The sequence below is a fragment of the Peromyscus eremicus genome, chromosome 7 (genome assembly GCF_949786415.1).
Source record: "Peromyscus eremicus chromosome 7, PerEre_H2_v1, whole genome shotgun sequence".
Taxonomy (NCBI): Eukaryota; Metazoa; Chordata; class Mammalia; order Rodentia; family Cricetidae; genus Peromyscus; species Peromyscus eremicus.
Genome location: NC_081422.1, coordinates 14,025,977 through 14,038,111, shown reverse-complemented (window position 1 = coordinate 14,038,111; position 12,135 = coordinate 14,025,977).

The following is a 12,135-nucleotide window of genomic DNA, read 5'->3' as shown; positions in this document are numbered from 1 at the left end:
TCAAAGTGTTTCTAAGAACATTTTAATGTGGACAGAAAGCTCTAGGTCAGATCCTTTAAGTTCATTGCTCAGTATGTCTACTACAGTGGTCACTGTTCACAGTGAGGATCAGAGAAGAGCTGCAAAGCTAAATGTGAACTTTGCAACCTTATGTAATAAGTCAGGGCAGTACCATTACATTTTCAACATTACTGGAAAATTTCAGTGAAGACAAGTAGTGTCAAGAACATTGTCCAAATAATGGCCAAAGGCAACAGGTTCAAACATAATAGGCAAGTAATAGCTGAGGTCGAGTGTAGAAGCCAGGTGGGTTCTGGTAACCATGATTAGTTCTGTCCCACATGCTGATCAGAACATCCACATAGAAGAATCCAAACTTGATTCTGTTCCTTATCTTTATTTGACTTAGTCTATAGTGCTTTGCATTATGAGAAATTAATAGTATGGTCAATGTATTTATAATTCATGGTTGAATAGGGTTTTTAGAGCACTGTAACTGACTACTTTGTAGGACAGACTAGTGAGCTTCATCAAGGAAAGAATTATCTGTGCTCATGAATGATAGGATGGTTTCCTTCTGTACTTTCTGTAGGGACTTGTAGGATATAAACTCTCAAGTGGAGATATGTCAGCCAGCTGAGAGATATTAGCACCTGAATTAAAAATGAGAATTTGTTAGCTTACATGGATTTACCATTTTTACAGATGCTTATACCACCATTATATCCTGTTTCTAGAACCAGAGACATAATATAGACATGCACATAAGCAAATGGATAACACAACCATATCAAAAGGAGTACCTGTTATTCTTCAGAGGGCATCAGCAATACTTGATTTCAGGGAGATATTTCTACGATTAGTACATGTAGCACTGAGACAAATGGGAAAGTTAGTAAGAGAGAAGTGATCTTTATGGTCAAGTTTTAAATCTGCAGAATTTGGCTACAGAGGAATGAAGATAGAGACTCAGTAAGAAGTCTCTTCAGCAGCTGTAAACTTAGCAAATGTTTTTCTCTGAAAAGTGACAGGCATGTCCAATCTTTAGACTTTCAATGTGACATTGTTGTCTACAAAGTTCATACCTGAGAACTGTGCAATCAGAAAAAATCTCGAAAAAGTTCTCATAGTTGAAGTTATGTATTTTGTTTGGGGTCACATTAGCTGTTTTCCATGGCTGCATGAGGCCTATGGTCTGTAGGTTGGACACGGTCTGTAGTGTATTCTACAGAGGCTAATATTGGTTCCTCAGTACCATTGAAACTACACTTAAAAATAAGCCAAGTACCACTTCTCATGATATCCTCTACCTCTTCAGAGCAGTAATTGTTTTTTCATGTTCACTGCCAGAAAAATACTACTTACATGACCTAGTGGCATTATTTTGGGATGATAAGCTCAAAATGTTATAAAAGGGGCCAGAAGATATTGGCTATTTGAAGACATATAGGACATAGAATTCAGTGAAAGAGAACAATCCTACCATACACAAAGCGTGGGCTGCCTGATTCCTATGATGTTTTTGAGTTGACTTAGTTCATGTGACTTTGCATTGTGAGAAATTAGAGCATGGACACATGCAGGAAAATGAAAATAAGTCACGGCTGAATAGTATTTTATGAGAATTGTAACCGGTCACTGTTGGATGGACTAATAAACTACACTCAAGTAAAGAATTATCTGTTATATAATGGTAGGACAATTTCCTCCTGCATTTTCTGTGTGGACTTATAGGTCTCAAACTCTAAAGCAGTAATGTGGCAGCCCCGGAGAGATATCTAAATTCTGAAGCAAGGCTGAAGATTTGTTAATTTGGATGTATTTAACATTTTTTACTGATGCTTATACCACCCGCAGTCTGTCATAATGACTCATGCTCAGATTAGATTCTGTAACTTCTAAATATAAATATTAAAGTTTACTGTTGAGGTTCTTTTTTAAAAAAAGGTAAAGAGGGAAAAATCACTTTCATAGTTTGTTGCTAAGGAAACGAATATTCTCTTTTTCTATGTTCTGCCTACAGTACTTGGCATTTTCCACACATATTCATCCTATGACTTGCTCTCAGGTTAAAATATGGGCCTTTGATAAAGGTTTTAATTGTGGTTCAGAAAGAGAACATTATATAATTTCATGAAAAATATTTTCTAAACTGGGCAGTGGTGGTGCATGCCTTAAATCCCAGCACTTGGGAGGTATAGGAAAGTGGATCTCTGAGTTCAAAGCCAGCCTGGTCTACACAGAGAAACATTGTGTTGAAAGAAAACAACAAAATTTATTTCTTTTTAAAATTTTTATATAGTATATTTTCCCCTCCCCACCTCCTTCAAGATTCTCCCCACCTGCTTACTCACCCAATTTCATGTTCTTTTTCTGTTTCTCTCAAGAAAAAACTAAAACAAGTGAAAATCAAACTAAACTAACTAAAAGAAAAGACAAAACATCTCAAAACAAAAAAACAAACAAAACCCCTCCATTTGTCTAAGATTGAGCCAGTAATTTACTTGTAAGTATCTACTAGCTCAACTCTAAGGGAGGTGAGCAAGCTTAGAAACATCCAAGGCCTTCTTCTTGAACAGGCTTGTGTTGTTTGAGAATTTCTCTCCAGCTCCCGCCACCAAGTCCCGCCAGTCCCAGAGCCCATTTATAAAATAAACATATAGACTCTTACATTATTTAAACTGTTTGGCCATTAGCTCAGGCCTGTTATTGTCTAGCTCTTACGCTTATATTTAGCCCATTTTTATTAATCTTTACTTTGCCATGTGGCTTGTGGCTTACCGGTACTTTACATCTTCCTTGTCCTGATGGCGGCTGGCAGTGTCCCCTCTCAGCCTTCCATTTCCCAGAATTCTTTTCCTTGTCCCGCCTATACTTCCTGCCTAGCCAATGGCCAATCAGTGATTTATTTATTGACCAATCAGCAACACATTTGACATACAGACCATCCCACAGCACTTCCCCTTTTCTTTTCTTAAAAAGGAAGGTTTTAACTTTAACATAGTAAAATTACATATAACAAAACAATTATCAAGCAAGAATTACAGTTACAATATTAAAGAAGAGATCCTATCTATCTTATATTTGTAAGTTTAAGGTTTTATATCTAACTTATCTTTTATTATCACTAAGGAAAATTGTAAGTATCTAGTCTTTAACCACATCAAAGACCTCAGAAGGATATATTACTACCTGAGAAATGGAGAAGGATATAAGCAATTTTTAGGAGTCTTGTAGGGTAGACAGAGACAGCTGGCAGCCTGGACAGTCATTCAAAGTTCTCTTGTAAAGTTGGGGCATCTGTCTTCAGCCCACAGGCCTAGAGTCTCTTATTCATTTTTCTCTGTGTCCTGTAGAATGTCTGGCAGTTTTCTCTGCAAAGCAGGAACCTGAAGGACCATTTTGTCAAGCAAAGTTCAGTGGTCACCTTTGTATGGGTCCTGCATGTCCAGTTGATCAGGCAGTCCAGGCAAGAACAGTTTCTTGCCCAAATGGCTATTTTTGTCAAGGTGAAGATAAACTCCGTATGGAGTGTCTTTGATGCCTATCCTCCTCTCTGAAGTAAATCGGTGCTGTCAGGAGCAGACATGTCTCATTGTCCAGAAAGTCTAAATTTTTAAAATATTTTAAATGCCATATTCTGTAGGTCTTTGAAGTGTTTGAAGACTACCTATCTATCTGAAATATAACTATGTATACCTAGAAGACTTAACTAACATGGCTACAAATATGATTATCATAGATGATTAATTATTAATCTATTTTTTAATTATCCATTATAATTTTAAATGAGTTACATAAACATAATACCTCAAACAAGAATAGAAATATATATACAGTATAACAAAATTAAGTTTAAACTTGTATCAATAAACTAAAATCTATAGCGATGTAAAACATTTTAAACAAGTTGTTATTCTTTAAAAGTAGGTTCATTAATCTACCCTTTCATCCTATCATATCTAAACTATCTCCCTTTTTGTTTTAGAAAGAGATTGTATTTATAATCAACCTGATTTAAATAAAAATATTGTTTTTTTTCTGTCCCATACCAGAGGGCTCTTCTGATTTGGGACATAAGAATCTCTTAACTATTTTTTTTTTTTTTTTGAGCAATATGTCTGGGTTTAGAGGGGGAGTGAGCCAATTCCATCTCTAAAGCCAGCTTGGTATATTTGGGAATTTGGGCGTAGCTTCTCTTATTACTTCCTGCTGGAGGGGGGCGCTGTATCTTCTGGAGACAGAAAGAAAATTTTAGGATCATGGAGTAGTCCGTGAGGCTGTATATCTGAGCCAGTTGACTTGAAACCATTCTGGATGTTGAATCATCTGGGCCATGGTGTCATTGGAGACCTTTCAGGGGGTCTTGGCTGGTCAAACCTGATGTATCTTAATCTGGAACAAATCCATAGTCTCTGGCTTTCTGTGGAAACAAAAGCAGAGACTCTTTTTCAAAGCAACATATCCTTATATCCAAATTTTGAAGTCAAGGTATCTTTAAAATATACATTTTGGCATAATTCAACAGCTTTTATAATCAAATGTTTTTCTGTAGTTACGAATATCAAAGAGAACATAATCCAGATTCTCTGTGTGGTAGTCATCTTTACGTGGCTTATTTTTTTATATTAGCTTGAGCCTATTCTTTTTAAACTGCAGCATTCTAAGCCTGAAATGGCACAGTGGCTGCTGGCTCCGCCCACTTCAGCTTCCCAACATGGCGGTGGTCCGCTTTCCACGAGCTCTGGGAGCCGTAACTCTCAGAAATAGTGGGTCTACATTTTTACCAAAGTAGTGTGTAGCCCAGAAACCTCTTTTTTTGTTTTGTACTAGCAAAGGCTAAATCCACCACATAGCTTAATGTGCCACTTGCAGGGGCCTCATTCCCGCCATACGGCGGCAGGTTGAGCATGCACGCCAGGAACCCGCCATAGTAACTCAAACATGCAGGCTGCCGCTAGCTTAAAAGAGACAACTAGGAGCTGTTTTTAGCTCCGTTTTAGAATCTTTTTTCTCCGTTTTTAGGTGGAGACTCTTGCCCCACGTTGGGCGCCAGGCTTGTTAATCTAGGACTCAAAGTTTCACTCACAGAATGATCTGTTTATTTGTTTGTTTTGCAGTAGACCTCTGCATCCAGCATTTTTCCATATGTTTGATAGTCAAAATCTGTGTTCCACCCAGCACTTTAGAAAATTATACAGCACAACTAATTGTCACTGCCTGTAAATATGGCAGTGAATCAAATGATATGCATAATTTTGCATGTTATCATGCAAATGCTCTAATGGAAAGGCCACAAGAGCGGTATCATCTCAGAGATAAAGAGACTGGACATACTGACTCCTTTTAGATTGGAGTGCTGATAAGTAACATGGACAGGCCTGAGTTGTAACATTTTCATGTCCATACAGTGAATTTTAAAAAAAAAATTAAAATGTGTGGGTCATTTGATGAAATACTTTAGTTTTATATTTACTTGGGCCCAGACATATGACTAAGGCAGAGAACCGAACCAGAAAGGCCCAGCTGTGGACATTACTTTTATGTCTTCTGAACATGATCCAGTGAGACTTTAGGGAACATTTAGACTCTTGCATGCAAGAATGATTTATTTCCAGTCATCGGTTTTTTTTCTCCACATGAGTGGCAAGAAAGACTTCCTGGGAATTAGCTTCTGCCAAGGTGTGGTAGAAAAGAGATTTCCTATCTTATCTCTTTGTAAAGAATAGAAAACTGTCTTTGGAAATAGGCCATCCTCACTTTTGACAACTGCCACCTGCTATCTATGGAAGCGGAGTGAAGGCAGGAAGCTCATTCATAGTTGATGACACCATGCCCCTGAGTTGATGTCATGCCTGTGAAGTGTGGACTGTAAGCTTCTCCTTCAGAGAGCACTGTGCAAAAACTTTTCTGAGATAAATGTCATGACAGCCGCAAAAGAAGAGCCAAGCGCTTAGGGCAAATTTGAGAGACGATTTTTAGATACAGAGTGAACAGTACACCAAGTCAAATGGCGACTGTCTGACAGCAACCAAGTCAGATGGCGAACATACTGACGGAGAGAGGAGAGCTAAAACATGAATTTTGAGGAATGGCTGCTTGGAGACAGCTCACTCCTCCAGAGAGCAAAACTGAGCAGCGGGAAATCTCAGTTCTAACAAGTACACAGGTAAGGAGCGAAGATTCTTTAGAATTCTCATTTTCTCTGGAATTTAGTTCAGATTACACTGAAACTAACAGTCTGCTCTTTTGCCTCTAAATTCCTCAGTGACTTAATGTGGAAAATAGGAAGAGACCAGAGTATTTCTGTAATAAAGCTTTGATATACATCACACAGACTGGAGATCAAATGCTTAAGAAACAGTCTATCTGTGGTGGGTGTTTAGGGTCCCTGCTGCTACCACAGGGCAGTCCAGCCCCTGCTTCCTGATCATTTTCCTCTGTCTTACAGTGATACTGTTCTTCAGGGATTCCTCCCAAAGCACACGTCATTCCATGAAGACTCGTCCTTGCATGAGAGCTACAATCTTAAGTGAAACAGAGTTTTTGAGCTGATAGAAATACCTGCATTCAGTTTCTAACTCTTCTTTTTCCTGAATAGGGTAAGAGCAGCCTGGGGCGCTAAAAAATATCATCATGGCTAGTCTACTATCCTCAGATATTCATTTACAAGTTACTATAGTTGTTACTGGAAAGGTATTTTTCAGATATGACTTAAAAGCACATGATGAACAGTTGGGAAATCATATTTAATAACTGGGTCACCCTAGTGGAAGGGCCTTAAGCACAGAGCACACTGGGCGTGGTGGTAGAGGCCTGTAACTGCAGCACTTGGGCAGTTAAGGCAGGAGGACTGTTAAAATTCAAGCTAGCCTAGAGCATCTTGTGAGTTCTATGCTAGCCTGAGCTATAATGTGAGACCCCATCCCTCACAGTGACACAGATCCTGATATGATCTGAGGTTATGCAGTATCACATACCATGTCTGATGTTAACTGGTATTGATTGAGGCAGCAGGAGAAGGAAAGGCTGGCCTATACTTTCACCAAATAAAGTCAAGAAAAATTGTTAACACTACAGGGTAAATTTGTTTAACTAAATTAACTCACCACAACATAGCTAGAAATTCTTAAGGAAAGGTGGATTTTCACATGATCAACATTGTTTGTGTTTTGGTAGAAGTCTGTATGCTCAGTAGTAGAGAAGCTACTTGGTGAATTGAAGTTGCACCAGAGCCCTTTGAACAGCCTCCGTTAATGATGTTGCCCATGACTGCTGCCCAAGGGCTGGCAGTGGAGTACAGTACCAGAGGCTAAGACGCTTGGTGGAGTACAGTACCAGAGGCTAAGATGCTTGGTTGAGTAGGATATAAAATGCACTGTCCATAGTAAAGTCTCTCATATTTCATGCCCATGGGCTTACCCAGATGCTTCTTGCTTATAACTTCGTGTCAAGGGCCAGTATTGTCATTTTTTCTCCCAAGCCTGTGAATTACTGGATAAGTCATTGAATACTGTCCCTGAGTCTGTGAATATTTTCACCTCTGAATATTTCAGAATACAAACTTCTGGCATGTTCACTAGTCAAAGGAGAAGCTAGCCTGCCTTTCACACGTGTTCCTAAGCATTAGGAAGCACAGCCACGGTCTTTCTGATTTCACAAACAGATTGAGCTGTCCTGGTGTAGTCTACACTTCATTTCTTGGTCTTTGTCAGTTGTTCATAAAGGGACTGTCCTCCAGTGGCTTGAGAGCGCTGCAGGACTGGAGTTCTGCACACTCAGTTATGTAACTTTCTTGTGTTTTCTAGCTGTACTGAACCTTGGTCCCAGATAATCACTTCCATCCTGTGATGAATGCTGCTAAGCTTGCTCCAGTATCTGTCAAAATCCATGTCACCGTGCCACGATGGACACTCTGGCTATGTGATCTCATGGCTACCAGTGGCCAGGTATTCTTCTCTGTCAGTTGTATGGGCGTTGCTACAAGCTATTTTCTTAAAGGTGTTGAATTATCTGTTGAAGATTATATCATCTTCCTCCAGAGCATAAATATTTGCATTTAGATTTTTCTTTTGAAGCAGGACTAAGATATACAGTCCATGGGGCCTCATATTGTGGATGTGATTCAAAGCCCTATTCTGTACTTGGACAAAATCAAGCCAGGCAGTTCTTTAAATTATCAGTAACTGAGCCCAGACAAGTCTCCAGAGAACAGAACATAGTTACTTCCAAAAAATTCTAAGATCCCCACATGACACTGTGGTTCATTTATAAGAGAACGTTCTCAGGGTTCCCATCAGTTGCATCGCTAATGGATTAACTGAGAGTCGAGACCTCCAGATCTTGCTAGCCACAGCCGTAGTGCTTATCCTGCCATCCACCATGCTTGTCTTAAGTTCTGTAAATCATCTCTGTAGGCTCTGTGCTTCTATCAGCCTGGCTGCTGCTCTGTCCTCAGTGTTATTTTGACAATTGCTAATTGTGTTTCTCTCCATTAACTGTCCCCAGTTGGCTTGTGGTACTTTGGACCTTTGAACTCATGGCCTTGAGGAAGGCACATTCTAAAGGAACACTCTCCAGCCTTGGGTCTGGCCTCCAAGGAACAGTTCTGTAGATGTTCTCACAGGATTCCCCTTCATGCCTGCCATTTGGGGCACTAGAGAGTTTTTTAGAACCTTGGTAGACTGTAAGCACAGTTTTGTTTGCAGTGTGATCTGTCCTCTCTGAGTTTATTGTTCATGTCTGTCTGTCTGCCACGGAAATTCTAGAATGTCTTTTTGCTTCATTTTCTCCAGTCTTATAAGATGATTCCAGCTATATTTTAGCATTTTCAAGGTCCTTTCCATACATTAAATTGTATATAGTCACAGAGTCTGGTATTCTGATATCAGTAAGCCTTTTTTAAAACTCAACTTTATATCATGCTACATGTTCTCCCCACACCTTGGAATCTTGAATTTCTTTAGAAACATTGGTTTTCTGTGTTTGACTATAGCTATGGGCCAAGCTACATAACTCTTTCAGGGTAAATTATCTTCCTTCTCAGTATTTTCTCAGCCAGGCTACATTATGTTACATATTTCTTTATTATTGCATCCTTTTCTGATTGCCCTGAGGCATATTGACTAGTATTCATGGAATCTGGTCCAGTGATGGACTGAAATGAGTTGGAACCAGTTCCTGGAAGACAATTGCCAGGAAGGAGTTCCGTTACATTCTGAGTAGCTTCAGATGGGAGCTACTATCCTGTTAATATTTCTTTACATTATACAGATTAATAAATACTGTAAGTCACGGCATTGATGTTTGCTTTAGTTTCCTCTCAATGTCAGCTAAGTGTTTATCAGAATACAACCCTAAATAATCATCCTTAAGCACCCAAAGAAAGTGAATATCTTCCATAATCTCAAGAGCTGAGAGAATCTGAGGAGTTAAGATTCTTTATTTCTCTCACTTAGATGTCAGTATCCCATGTCTTATCGATTCCCAATATTGTCTGTAATCTTATCTAATTTTCAGAGGCTGAGAATAATGAACCGATCCAGGAACTCTTTTATAGCTGTAAATTGGCAGCATTGGAAGGTTTATATTTTGTATTCTATTCTTTGGCATAAAGGGACTGAAGAGATCTTTACTTGTTGCCAAGGAAGAGCAAGAGCTTCAACTCTCTGACTAATCACTGTTACCCTTTTACCAACACTTTCTAATGGACGGATTTACCCAGAGAGAGCTGTATGACTGGATAAGCCTCATAATTACCTTATGATTGGTGATCCCAGATGGTGCACCATCCTTTGATTTTTGTGAGATCTTTGTCCTATCCAATTCTATTATCCTTCAAAGACTTTTCAATCTTTTTTCTCCTAATTTACATCCAGCTTGCACATACAACTTTAGGGTCTGTTTCCTATGCCCACTTTGAAATTCAGTATCATGAGTTGGTCTTTCAAGAAATTGTTCTTTCTGCATATGTCGGGATTGTAGCTGAGAGACTGGGGATTGAGGGAGAGTCACATGAGGTAATGAGGAAAACAGGACTGGAATGAGGAAAATATTGAAACACCATAAATTTATGTAAGATATCTCCACTAACTCTGTGGGGTACCTTGTGACAGGAAGGGCCTTTATACAACAGGTTTTCATCAAGACAAGAACTTAGACCTTCTTTGTACTATGTGAAGAGTCATTGCTGACAAGGGATTACTTTCCTACCAAAGGATTTAAAACTGCACAGGCAGCAGGTGAGCTGCAAAATACAGTCCCTTAGTCTGTAGGTAGTGTTTGGATGGCTCTTTAAAGTTTTCAATGAAAAGAATAATTAAAATGACAACTGAAGAATCATTTTTCATAAAACTATATCCCTCACATTTATTTGTAAAAGGAGTTTAGGGACTTTTAACTCAAGAGGGTTTAAAACAACATTTCCCTTTAAGAACTCGGAAGATCTTCACCTCATTATTTTGAAAACATAGAGAAAATAGAGGTCATAAAAATCAGTCTCTCTTGAAGGTACCCCAGGGTGTAGGTAATAGAGATCTTACAGCATGTCTGATCTTTAGACTAAAATGAAAAAGCCAGAAGCAGCTCTACAGAAATTCAAACACAGCCTCATAATTTAGAATGAAGCATTTGGTATATATTAATGATAAGGGGAAATAGAATTTTTGCTCATAATATCCCACATGTTTCTCCAATGTAAATGGGTCAGGTTGTCCCTGGAAATGAGAACTTTGAATAAATTTTAATAGTGTTAGCATAATTAATATTCTGCTATAATATTAATAGTTGTGCGTTTGTGTAACCACAGTTACTTGTTGTAGTTCATTTCTTTCACAAGTCCAAAGTCTCTTCTACTAAAAGGAAGGCTGTCAGTGCTTTGGGCTCTTTCATACACCAATACTAATCTACTAACATCACTCTGTTGTAGACAGTTTTGTAAATTCGAAGACTTTTTCAGTCCAGTGATAATTTCAATTGTCATTTACTTACATTTAGATTTAATGGTGCTTTTCAAAAATAAGATCAGTTACTGCTGTTTGGTATGATTTATGTGTGAATAGGAATTATTTGATGTTACTACCTATTAATTTGTATAAAATGTGTTCTGAATGACCAACAATATCCAGAACTTATTCAGAATTATGGGATTCTCTTAAAGATATTAGTTACATTTTACCGTAAAATTAGCAAACCATAGATTAATAGGCATTATAAATTATTAATGAAGAAAGATGTGGAGGGTAGATGTAACTACAAATAATGTCATTTAAGGGCCCCAGCCCTCATTCTGTCTAATACAAATTTGCATGTGCAGTCCTCTTTCCGGGACAAAGAATACCTCATCTTATAGATACATACATATATAAACATTTAACAACAATTGCCAGCAACTCCAAAGGTTTATATTAATTTATCAATGTGATTACGATAATTTATCTAGCTGTAAAAACTGTTGTTTTACTTGGTTAGGCCACTAAACATGGGTTCTTTCTATATCGTTCCCTTTCTTTCCTGTTTTTAAACCTGCATTTGTGGCTCAGGAGTAGAGCACTTCCTCAGCTTGTGCAGTGGCCCAGCTTCTCACCCTAGGACTAAAAAACAAAAGCAAACATTTTAAACACTGCCTGAGGTATTTTGGCTCTGATTTTTTAAGCTGCTGAATGGCCTGTTCAAGACTGCCTGCAAGCATACAGAATTAAGCTTTCTGAAAATGATTTATGTGAGTAAACACAAGAGTGGTTAGTAGTCCCTCCAAGCCAGCTGAGAAGTGGGTATGTGCCCGGGAGATGCAGGCCACTGTGCATGTGGGCCTATGAGAGGTGCTATGTGTGCACATTACACAAATGTCCTCTCATTTCTCTCCAGGACATTAAAGTCCTCGAGAGAAATGAGAGGAAGTTAGAGAGGACCTGAGGGAAACAGAGGACATCTGAATAATTTTTAGATGAATATAAAAGAATTCTACCCTCTATAAAATGATGATGACCATAATTCACACTAAGATCAACCATAACACAGAGCGTTATCCAGGATGGATTCTAGTAGCTAAAGCTACTTGATATTTATTTCTACAGAACCACTGAGTAACCTTGATACAGAAGAGAAGATATGTTTTGGCAGATGCAGAGACTTTCT